At 41.0% G+C, this 11,728-nt stretch overlaps 1 pseudogene; it reads left to right on the top strand.

Moving 5' to 3' along the window:
• On the top strand, positions 1-5,446 carry LOC102715030 (annotated as a pseudogene).
• The last annotated feature ends 6,282 nt before the right edge of the window (positions 5,447-11,728 follow it).

Below are 11,728 nucleotides of genomic sequence, written 5' to 3'. Positions count from 1 at the left end.
ATGGACCCAAACTCGAAGATCATGAAGACAAAGTTTGTCCCGGAGCAAACCTTCAAGTTTGGCGGCATCAACTTCCTCGCCGATCAGGGTGGTGCGCTCTCCTGCACGTGTTCAGATTCATCTGGGCCTAAGGAGGAGGTGTGCCGCTTTGAACCAGACAACTCGGCCACACCCAACTTCATCCTCGCTGAGTGGTGATCCCATCACCACACCGAATGGATGCACCGCCACCGTGTTGGACGCATCAACTTCGTCGTAGCCAAGTGGTAATCTATTTACCATGTCGGCCACGTCTCTTTTCAACATCAGGATCGTCACCACCAAATCGTGATCGCACCCGTATGTCGACCGTCATCATCGCCATCAACGAGAGAACTTATGGAAATATCAAACAGCTAAGTCCCTTTCATACTTAGTACATTTTCTGTAAAAGTTTATTCTTTCTCCATCCTTCGACTGTCCACGCCGAGTGGTTTTCACCCTCAGCAAGCCAGTCGGGGGCTACACTATACCATGTCATACTTCATCCTCGCCGAGTGGTGATCCCATCACCACACCAAATGGATGCACCGCCACCGTGTTGGACGCATCAACTTCGTCGCAGCCAAGTGGTAATCTATTTACCATGTCGGCCACGTCTCTTTTCAACATCAGGATCGTCACCACCAAATCGTGATCGCACCCGTATGTCGACCGTCATCATCGCCATCAACGAGAGAACTTATGGAAATATCAAACAGCTAAGTCCCTTTCATACTTAGTACATTTTCTGTAAAAGTTTATTCTTTCTCCATCCTTCGACTGTCCACGCCGAGTGGTTTTCACCCTCAGCAAGCCAGTCGGGGGCTACACTATACCATGTCATACGATTTTTCTAATAAAGTATGTTGTTTAAAAGCTCTTTTTCTCGAACACGAGATCAATACCTGAATAAAGCTAAACAAACTTCACGGCTACGCCCTACTTACCGTACCAAACCGAGCAATACGCTACGCTCCGCACTGGCTAAATCTACTCAGGGGCTATCGGGATGGGTACACAGCACAAGTTTACACAGCTCATTTCAGATTGCGAGATCTAAATCAGAATAAAGACTTAAAGCAATAGCAAAACAATTTACATTATAGACAAACAAATGTCTTGCAAAAGACAGGTTACTGCTAATGGCCATATTTCCTATTTGCAGGTAAAAGGTCCGAACTATGGAGTCGGCACCGGCTTCAGCCTCCTCCACTAGTGCCAACACCTTCTCCGAGTTGCAATCGGCTATAAAATCTTCGACGGTGGCTAAAAAGACTACCTAGGGGCAAAGGGACTTCATTATGGCGAAGGCTTGACGAGCTGCAATCATCGCCATGTCCCTCACCTCCTCGGCCACACGCTCGGGTACCTCTTTAAAGCCTCTCAAGGATTTTATTGGGTGGCATGGAGCTGAAGCTGGTCGCCATAGTCTCGAACGACCCAAAGATCGCCAAGGCTGCAGAAGCAAATCGGTCCCGAGTAGCTTTGACTACATTAAGTCGAGCCTCGAGATCGGCTACTGTGGCACGGCTGCTCTATCGCACCAAATCTCCAAAATTGTCGAACTAAAACAATTCAACGGCTCCAAATCTCCAAAATTGACAAAGTGTTACTATGTCCCTCCGTGGGCCTAGCGGACCGATGCGTAAAACTCGGTGCTAGCATAGTTGATATCATTTCGACGAGAACGTTGCGAGTTTATGGTTCGCCCAAACGGTGACATAAAATTCGCGATTTCTCACATTTCGGGAATCGATGGTACGCCCATGTTATGGGTCCAAGGCCATACTCGGGAAGGCGTCGGTCGATATCGCTCATGGCACTTAATTGCGCTTTTTAGCCTGTGCCTAAACTTTGAGTAAACCCGAATATACTCGGTACTAACTACTCGGCTGTAATGGTTAAGCCAGTTGGCATAACCTACCCCCCACGGGCAGAACGTAGCCGAAGGCTGTATGTCTGGGGAGACACAGCACAAAAACCATCTCCAAACCACTTGGGTTCAAATCGCTCGAAGAGAGCAACCAGAGCTGGGTACCACTCGGGTCCGAAAGCACTCAGAATAGTGTTGCTCGAGTCGGAAAACTCAAAACTTCGAGAAACATCTCTTCGGTAACAGTTCATAGAAGACTATATGTTTAATTGTTATGCATTTAAACATAGAGTCGGGGGCTAAGCATTTTTTATACAGTCTTCAAAAGACTCTATGTTTAATTGTTACGCATTTAAGCATAGAGTCGGGGGCTACACCTGATAGGTGCATCTTCGATGCACCTATTCCTTACTTCCATTCGGAGTCATCCACAGCCTCTACAATCATCACAAAGTACTCAGGATCACTCGGGGAGCACTCAGGGAGCGTCCGGGAAGCACTCGGATAACGTCAAGCATATTGTGTGAAGATACGTCTGATGATCAATAATCTACACGGACTATTTGCGCGGCTATGTACGACTCCGGAGGCTGCTGTGGAATACCTGTACTAGAGGTATCCATAAACTACATGTATACATACAATCGTAGGGGTACCGAATAGGAAGGAGATTATATCTGTATGGTATCAACCAGAGTTTGGTTACGGCTGGATTGCATGCCGCCTATACCGGATCCGAGTTGTAACCGAATTAGGATAGATCTTAGTCTCATTAGATTAGGACTCTATCTGTAAGCCCTATCCCCCACTATATAAGGGGATAGGGGCACCCCTCAGGGGACAAGGGCGAGACAGACAGCATATTCAGATCGGCTATCTTCTAGTTGATCTGCCCATGATCCAATACAATCACCAAGTAGGAGTAGGGTATTATCTCGCTAGTCGAGAGCCCAAACCTAGGTAACCCTGTGTCTTCATCCTAACCATCGATCTTTACGTATCGCTAGCCACCCCATATATATTGCCGACATCTAAATCGTCGACACCTTCTTTCATCACTTATGCAGTGTCCAAGTTGAAGAAGAGAGACAAAGATCCTACGAAGCAAAACAAGGATCCTGAGAAGGATATTGTCAGTGAAGACAGGTCTCTTGACGAAAGGAAGCATGAAGAACTACATGAGGTCTTGTTGCTGCTAGCAACCTTTGCCGTGGTCATCACCTACATGGCCGGGCTGAACCCACTAGGTGGCTTCTGGGGCAGCACCCAGGATGGCCACCGGGTTAGTAACCCGGTCCTGCAGGATGTCAACTCCAGACGCTACAAAGCATTCTTCGTCTGCAACACCACTGCGTTCGTCGCGTCCCTGCTCATCATCATGCTGCTTCTAGACAAGAAGGTCAACAGCATAAAAATGTCATTCCAATTTCGTGAACTCTATGGGTGCATTGTTGTGGCTCTCTTCGGCCTCGTTGGAGCCTACGCTGCTGGGAGCTGCAGGGAGGCTGATGACACCGTGTATGTCATCTGTCTGATTGCTGCAATTCTTGCATACATCTTCCTCCAGGTGGCTTGTACAAAAGCCTTAGATAGTCATAGTCACAAGAATTGTCTTGGCCCTGGGCCAAAACGAAGTACATCGGCCAAAACGAAGTACATCATCTGTAAAGTCACCGATCCATAATGAACAAGACCTCGATGGAAGCAGGTATGTAATTAAAACTCCTCCACTTCCTTCTCCTTCCAAAACTGCAATCTCACTCTGAACATGTTTCCAATCACCAGGAACAAAAGACACAACGTTGCAATGGAAAAAGCCTGCTCCCTTGTCATGCTGCTTGCTACTCTTGCTGCAAGCATCACATACCAAGCAGGGCTAGATCCACCAGGTGGTCTCTGGCCAGACGACCAGGAAGGGCACAAGGGAGGTTACCCAATACTTCTCACAACACACCCAACACGGTACAGGGTGTTTTTCTATAGCAACTCAGTTGCCTTCGTGACATCCTTAGTGGCCATCATAATGGTCCAGAGTAGTTATGTACTGAGGAACCACACGCTGGAGGCAGCCATGCTACTGGATCTGTTCGCCCTCATTTGTGTATATGCTGCAGGGAGTTGCAGGGAGGTAAGCACATCCATCTATGTTGTTGCTCTGGCAGGTGGTGTCCTCGTCTATGTGGTGATCCACATAATCTTCTTCATACTAGATAGCATGGACAACAGCACCATGATCCTCATGAGGAAGATAACCGCGAGGTTTTGCTGCTCCTTGCAATATTGGTTGCGACACTCACTTATCAAGCTGGGCTGACACCCCCTGGCGGCTTCAGGACAGAGGATGACAGCCATGGGCACCAACCAGGCAATCCAGTCCTGCTTGAAAACTACCCGTCGCGTTACGAGGCATTCTTCTATTGCAACGCAACCAGCTTCATGGCATCCATATCTCTCATTATTCTCCTTGTGAACCCAAACCTATACAGGCCTGGCACAAAGTGTTATGCACTGTCTCGGTTGAGTCCAATCTTCTATGATTATTCTTAGCAATCTGGGCTAGGTATTTTATAAATCTTGGTTGTTTGTCCGCCGTCTATAGCCGATGATTTTTGCCAATCTACATACTTATCATATTTACATCAATAAAGTAGTCGATTGCTTTACTGCATTATTTCTATATCAATCGGCTTGATTTAGTTAGATCGACAGTTATTTATGTTCCATCGGCCTATGAGAATTACATGTAAACTGGTGTTAGCCGATTGTAACATATGATTCATTGTTTATTCCAAGTAGTTCGTCGGTTTATTTATTAGCATTATTGATTTTCATGTTTCCTATAATCATATCGTGCTTGACTGCATATTGTCTTGGTTAAGTCCAATCTCTGTATGTCTAGTTCGATCTAATTATAGGGGCTCGTCCGATCGACTAAGATTAATAGGTAACTTGACGGATCGCATTGGTCTAATATTTACTTTAAGTCTATTTCTAGTGAGTTTCTAGCTGATCCAAGCTTTTATGGCCGATCGTTCGTCCTATCGGCTAAACGCTGTTGCATCAGTATCTGATCGGCTGGATATTTAGTCACCTATCGGCTCGATAGCCGATCGGCTTGCTTTACTGTTCATCTTGTCAGTTGCAGGATCAAACTGACTGGCACGCCAACGCATCATTTTAAGAATTTAGGTCCTGCACTAGAGCTGTTTAAGATTGACTCCCAGACCTTCATGTGTGACACGTCTGATCACGTTTTTGACGTCAACACTATTACAATGCACCAGCTTCATGGCATCCATCTCTCTCATTATTCTCCTTGTGAACCCAAACCTATACAGGCCTGGCATAAAGTGCTATGCACTCTATGTGTACATGGTGGCAGGAATGTTTGCTCTCATGGGTGCCTACGCTGCCGGAAGCTCTCGCCATCTTCGCCCCTCCATCTATGTGTTAACATTGGTTGGTGCAGTGTTTGCTTTGGTAGCTTTGCAGGTAGCCATGGTTTGGAATAAGCGGTCCAAGACGAATGATCAATCTATTAGGTTAGATTGACCAATAGTTCTGAAAAATTTTAGTAAGAACTATTAAACCATGACAAACGTATAGTTCAGGTTGACTGCAAACTAAGGAAGGAAAAATCACATTAAGACTATGGCAGGAAAAATCCATCTCTTTATTAGCTCTAAATATCTATAATCTATTACTATTATAAAACCTAAGAGCAAGTTTAATATTATAGTCAATTACGCTCCAAATCATTTATAATCAATCTAATAGTCAATTCATACAATAGTTACATACAAAATATTAATATATGATCTCATATATCAACTGTATGTTGGAGCCCGTGTTGTAACTAACTATAAATTAAATTAGTAAATTTAGTCCCACTGCTCTCTTGCCTATCTTATCTCTTTAAAATATGTTTATAATTAGCTTATAGTCTGCTATTATACCTGTTCTAAGGGCACCTCCAATCTCTTTAAAATATGTTTATAATTAACTTATAGTCTGCTATTATACATATTCTAAGGGCACCTCCAATACAGGGTGCTCAGTGAGATGTTTAACGATATAACTCATTGGAGGTGCCCTAATAGTGCTTCTGTCATACGTGCTATCCGAATCCGTTCGTCCGTTCTGTCCCAAGCCATTTGTTGAAGGAAGTTGGACTTATTAATTGTACACAAAAGCAGATTGGATCCCTTGGTTCCCGGTTCAAGGCGTTGTCAAGATAACAGAAGAGAATATTATTCTTCTCACCTTCTAATTGCTTTTGTTCTGAAAATTTTTGTATTTTTTACACGTTCATTCTCACTTTTAAGATTTTTTTAGTATTTAGTTACACTTTCTTAATTTTTTTCTACACCATCTCAAATTTATTTGTTCTGTTTTTTCTCTACGCACAATAGCTTTTCCTAGACATTTCTTAAAATTATTTTTGTACTTTTCTACACAATCTCAAATCTTTTCTATTGCTACGATCTTAAATCTCTCTTTTTATGTTTTTCTACATTCTCAAATTTATTTTTAATTGCTAAAATTTATGTTATTTATCTTTGCATTTCTAGGTTTATAAAACATATTATGAATTTATAGGTTTTTTTGTTAATACATTTTCAAATTTGAAACATACTAGGAATTCTTTTTCAAGTTTTTGATGGCCATATGCCATGTCACCTAAAACGTTCCCGCACTATTTTAAAAATGCCATCCCTAGGGGGTTAGGTACAGTTTTGTATAACTTCATAAAAATATATTTATGTGTACATAGTAATATTATAAAAATATAACTTTATGCTATTTAAATGGATAGGGCACTTGTCTATCATACTAGAGATTCTCGGTTCGATCCCAGTAGATTGGGTTTTTTTTTTTTTTTTTGCCTTTTACCAGGTAATTTACCTTCATTATTTTTAATAAAGTGCAAGTAGAAATATAATTAACAACAAAAAAACAAAGGAAGTGTGCCTATATATTTCTTCGTTGTCGAAGTACCACATATCTTATTTAACTAGCAAATTATCCATACGTTACAACAGAATTTTATATTTTAAAAATATTATTAATATGTGACCCAAAAAACATATTACAAATAAAAAAGAGAAGGCATTATAAACTTTAAAACCGATATATGGCTCAATAAAAATAAAAGCCCACTATGACCTTTCTAGAAAAAGCCCATTTGAAAAATTCTAACCCCCTCTCATTCTCTCTCCCCTCATGTGGCGGCGACGGCGACACGGGGGCGTGGCGTCCAGGAGGGGTACCCAGCGGCGAGATAGGGGCCGCGTGGCAAGCTAGCAGCGGTCGGCGAGGCTCACGGCGACGCACCTCCTTCCACCACCACCCATCCATCGGCGCTACGCTTCCTCCGCCGGCACCGGCATCGCACCCCGGTCCACCTCCTTCATCGGCGTCGGCGTCGCGCCCCCATCCGCCGCCTCCGCCTCCTCCGACGTCGACATCGGCACCGGGCCGGGCGAGGAGCTCGGCGGACATCGGACGACGGTTGCTCTGCTCCTCCAGATCTGGGGTGGCGCGGGTCGATGCGGCAAATCGACGCGGTGGCCGGCAATGCTTGGGGCGGCGGGTCGACGCGGTGGTCGGTGAGGCTCGGGGCAGCACGCCTCTGTCCGCCGACGCCGTCCTCCCTCAGCCAGCATTGTGCCTACCTCCACCGACGACACACCCTTCTGCCTCCCTCTACCGGCGACACCCCGTCCCCTAACTGGGCCCATCATCAGGTACGTGGTGGTGGGCACACTCACTTCCACCACCACTAGCATTTTTTAATGTAGTATAGATTATTCTATGACATTGAGCATAATTTAGACAATTAAAATTAACTTGTCCCGGTGACGCACCAGCATTTTTCTAAGTATACATATCTATACTATTATAAAAAGCGCTAACGATTCTGCCATGTTTTTCATCCGTCGTGGGCCCCACACAACATTATTGTGGCCCCACGCGGCAGCCTCCGTATTTTACGTGTCCCGCGTAGAACCAGACTAAGTCGAGTCCTTGGTCCAACGGATAAGATGATCTCTTTTAAGGCCGGATGTCTCCAGTTCGATCCCGCCAGCTCCTGCGTTTATATTTTGACTTATAAATATAAGCACAAGTGAAAAGAGAAGGACTTAGATTTGTTTCATTTTTTTTTCTTGAACTTGATCGTCATTGCCTCATTGGGTGGCTGATCCCCTTGGTTGGCCGTTCAAGGTCAATCAAACAGTACAACAAATGTCGTTTTATATTTAGTTGTATGAATCATCGATTGATCTAGCTAACACAGTAACATGTATCGACTGAGTTAGGGGATGACTTTATCGAAGTCTTTCTTAGTAGGTTAAACTCTCGATCAAGCTAAATCAGGCTAGGGTGTTACAGTGTAACACCGCTAGTTTTTGTTGAGAGCCATCAGTATTCGACTTTTTATTGTCTATTTTAGATGAATCAACGATGATAGAAGGGCTATGGTAGGTGTTTCTGTATTGATTATTGTTCAAAAGAAAATAATGTTCAACTTAAAAAAACATAGGTGAATCCTTAAAATATGCAAAAATCAGAATATATAGGGAACAACAGAAACATATATGTGTAGGTGAAACCATGGAATTATGAGACAAAGCAAAGTAAAAGTTATGCACATTATTTGCTTATAATTTCTTGCACAAATGTCATATATTAGCTGTTGGAAAATTCTCCAAACTCCTCCACGTACAAATGCAACAAAGGCCAGAATCACCAGTAGTCTGAATGGATTATATATGTTATTTTTTTTTGTGAAATTACGCCCCAAGTGCCCAACACACCTCCTACTTTCTTGCCAATTAAAGGTCAAACAAATGCAGCTTGTGCCTAATTATATGAAGAATGATTGATCTACCTAATTATCTCTCCACAGAGTTAAATAAGATGACTTGACCAAGCAATAAGTCTCCTTAACCTAAATATGTTGCCAGGTCATTCTCAACAGTCCCTGTCTTCCAATGGCAGTTGCTGTTGATAGGCCAGAAATGGTCGGAAGGAAATTGTCCAATATTACCACATGTCCAATCACTCCCATTTCATTGGCCTTTCAAGGTCAATCAAACAGTACAACAAATGTCGTTTTATATTTATATGTACGAATCATCGATTGATCTAGCTAACATGTATCGATTGAGTTAGGGGATGACTTTAACGAAGTCTTTCTTAGTAGGTTAAGCTCTCGATCAAGCTAAATTACTAAACAAGATGACCTATAATGGTCTTTCTTATGCTCTTAATTACAGGCTCTTATGTGGTGTGGTGGCAGAGTACTAAGAGCAAGGTCAATATATATGTTCCATACGTATATTTATGAGAAATTTTGTGGATCTTATGAAAGCTTATCAAGTAACCAATATTTTTAAAAGCTAAAATTTCAATTATCAACTTTAAATTTATATTTTATTTTGAGATTTTTTTCATCGTGGTTTATCTATCAGCACCTCTATGAGCACCTCCAAAGCCTGGTCGGTATATCCTGGAGAGATTGACGAAGTCACCACAGGTGTCTCGCCCGTTGCCTACCACTAAAAGCACAGAGCCGTTAAAATGGGTATGGGTAGCCACTGCCTATGACCAGTTTATCCATTTACCTGAATCAACAATGATAACGGGTTAGAATAGGTTTTTCTGTATTGGTGATTGTTGAAAAGAAAATAATGTTCAACTTAAAAAATAAAAAAAACATTGGTGAATCCGCATAAATATGCAAAAAAGTATATACAATATATATGTGTGTGTGCGCGTGCTAGTTGGCACCGTGCGCCTTGCCGTGGGTTTTGTAATTTTATCGTCAAACAAATGAAAGTTTTAAATAGTTAGATGCAACTCTATGTATATACAAAATATATAATAATGTGATTTCGATTATACCCTATGTTATTACAATGCAATTCATGTTTTATTTTTCAAAGTGACATTGTGTAGTGTTATAATATATTTTATGCGTAATATGGGTATATTTGCAGTTGGATAGTTTGCACTTGGGTATCTCTCTGCTTCACTCAAGCTTGCTCTGAAAACAGGTTTAGGTAACGATACTAATAATTATATGCTATCTAATTATCCATAATGAAACAAAGCTCACATATTAAACAATAATCTTAGTTTTTCAGAAAAAGTTAGCATTATTTTTTAGGACTTAAAAAGGAAAAAAAGATGGTGTTATATGCAAAATAGGTAATAGTATTATGTGTGATTATGAGGGGCAAAGGGATGTGAATGGATGACTAATAAATGATTAAATTAGATGGATTAAATAGCTTCTTGATCTAACGGTTGTTATCTTTGTACTAATATGATTTGATGGTTTAAAATTGTTGACGAAGTGCCTTCTTGCATGTCTTGCTTTATAGAAATAAATGTCTCTTACTGGGTAACAACTATATAGTAAGATAGGATATGTATGTATGTATATATAGGAAACAACAATAACATATGTAGGTGAACCCATGAAAACACAAGACAAAGCAAAGAAAAAGTTCTGCACATTATTTGTTCATTATTCCTTGCACAAGTGTCATATATGTTGGAAAATTCTACAAAATCCTCCGTGTACAAATGCAACAGATTAAGGCCAAGATCACCAGTAGTCTGAATGAATTATGTTTTTTTTTTTTTGCAAAATTAAAGACTGAATGCATTCCACCTGTGTCTGATCAAGTTGTCTGCACACGCCCAAGCGCCCAACATGTAGACTTCTTGCTTTTCTTGCCAGTTAAAGGTCAAATTATTGCAGTTTTATGCCTGTTTGTATCAAGAATTATTTAATTAAGACGACTTGACGAAGCTACAAGCCTCTTGATTAAACTTAAACATGTTGTCCGTACGTCGAGGACCAGCTGATTAAGTCATTCTCATCAGTCTCTGTCCTCCAATGACAGTGGTATATACGTACTACGTGTTGATAGGGCAGAGCCGCAGAAAGTCGACAAAGGAAGTGCAGTTACCTCGTCCAATAATCACTCCCTGCAGGCACTTCAAGCTCAGTCAACCAAAGAAACAAAAATGTCGTTTTTCGTCTTGTTATAGTACGAATCATCGATTGATCGATCTGGCTAGCATGCCTCTGTTAGTAACTTTGGGGTTACAAAAGTAATCAGTCATTACACAGTGTATATGATATATTGCCATGAGTCTGGGCCAATATGAACCTAGACAGTACGTATGGCTGTAACAGTCTCGATCGACTTACCTAATGACTTTAAAAATTTTTCTCCAAGCAAAAATATTTATTATTTAGAATAAGATTTGGTCAAATCTTTAAAATTCTGTTGATAAATAGATTAGTGAATGGTTAGTTTTAATCCAAAACAAATAATATACATAGATTGGCCTCGAAAAGTAATATCATTTAACTTATCGTATCTTATAAATTTATTCTAATGTAAGGTTATCAGAATTTTAAAAGTTTAATTAAGGCCATGTTTAATTTAGGTTAGGATTATTATCATTTGGCTTATTAAAGTAGGTTCAAATAAATATATAAAATATTGTAACATATTATTATAATTTAGAGTTCAGATTACTAGAATTTGATAAGCTCGTCCAAATATGTTTTTTTAATTATTGGGTGGCTAAAAACCCATTATCTTTGGATACTTTTAAATATTTATCCATATTTGACATTTCTTTCTGCTTTGACTTATAAAATCCAACTTACTGCAATTTAGCTTAATAATCTAGATTATCATAATGAAACAAATGTGGCCTCATATTGTTCCTATAAATATTTTGGACTGGAGGACAGGTTAAACTCTCCGATCATAAGAGGACCTGAAAAGGACTTCCCTAGTCTTT

Source organism: Oryza brachyantha, chromosome 6 (assembly GCF_000231095.2).
Source record: "Oryza brachyantha chromosome 6, ObraRS2, whole genome shotgun sequence".
In the NCBI taxonomy this organism is placed as follows: Eukaryota; Viridiplantae; Streptophyta; class Magnoliopsida; order Poales; family Poaceae; genus Oryza; species Oryza brachyantha.
The sequence above is the reverse complement of the archived record's forward strand: the minus strand, read 5'-3'. Positions and strand labels throughout refer to the sequence as shown.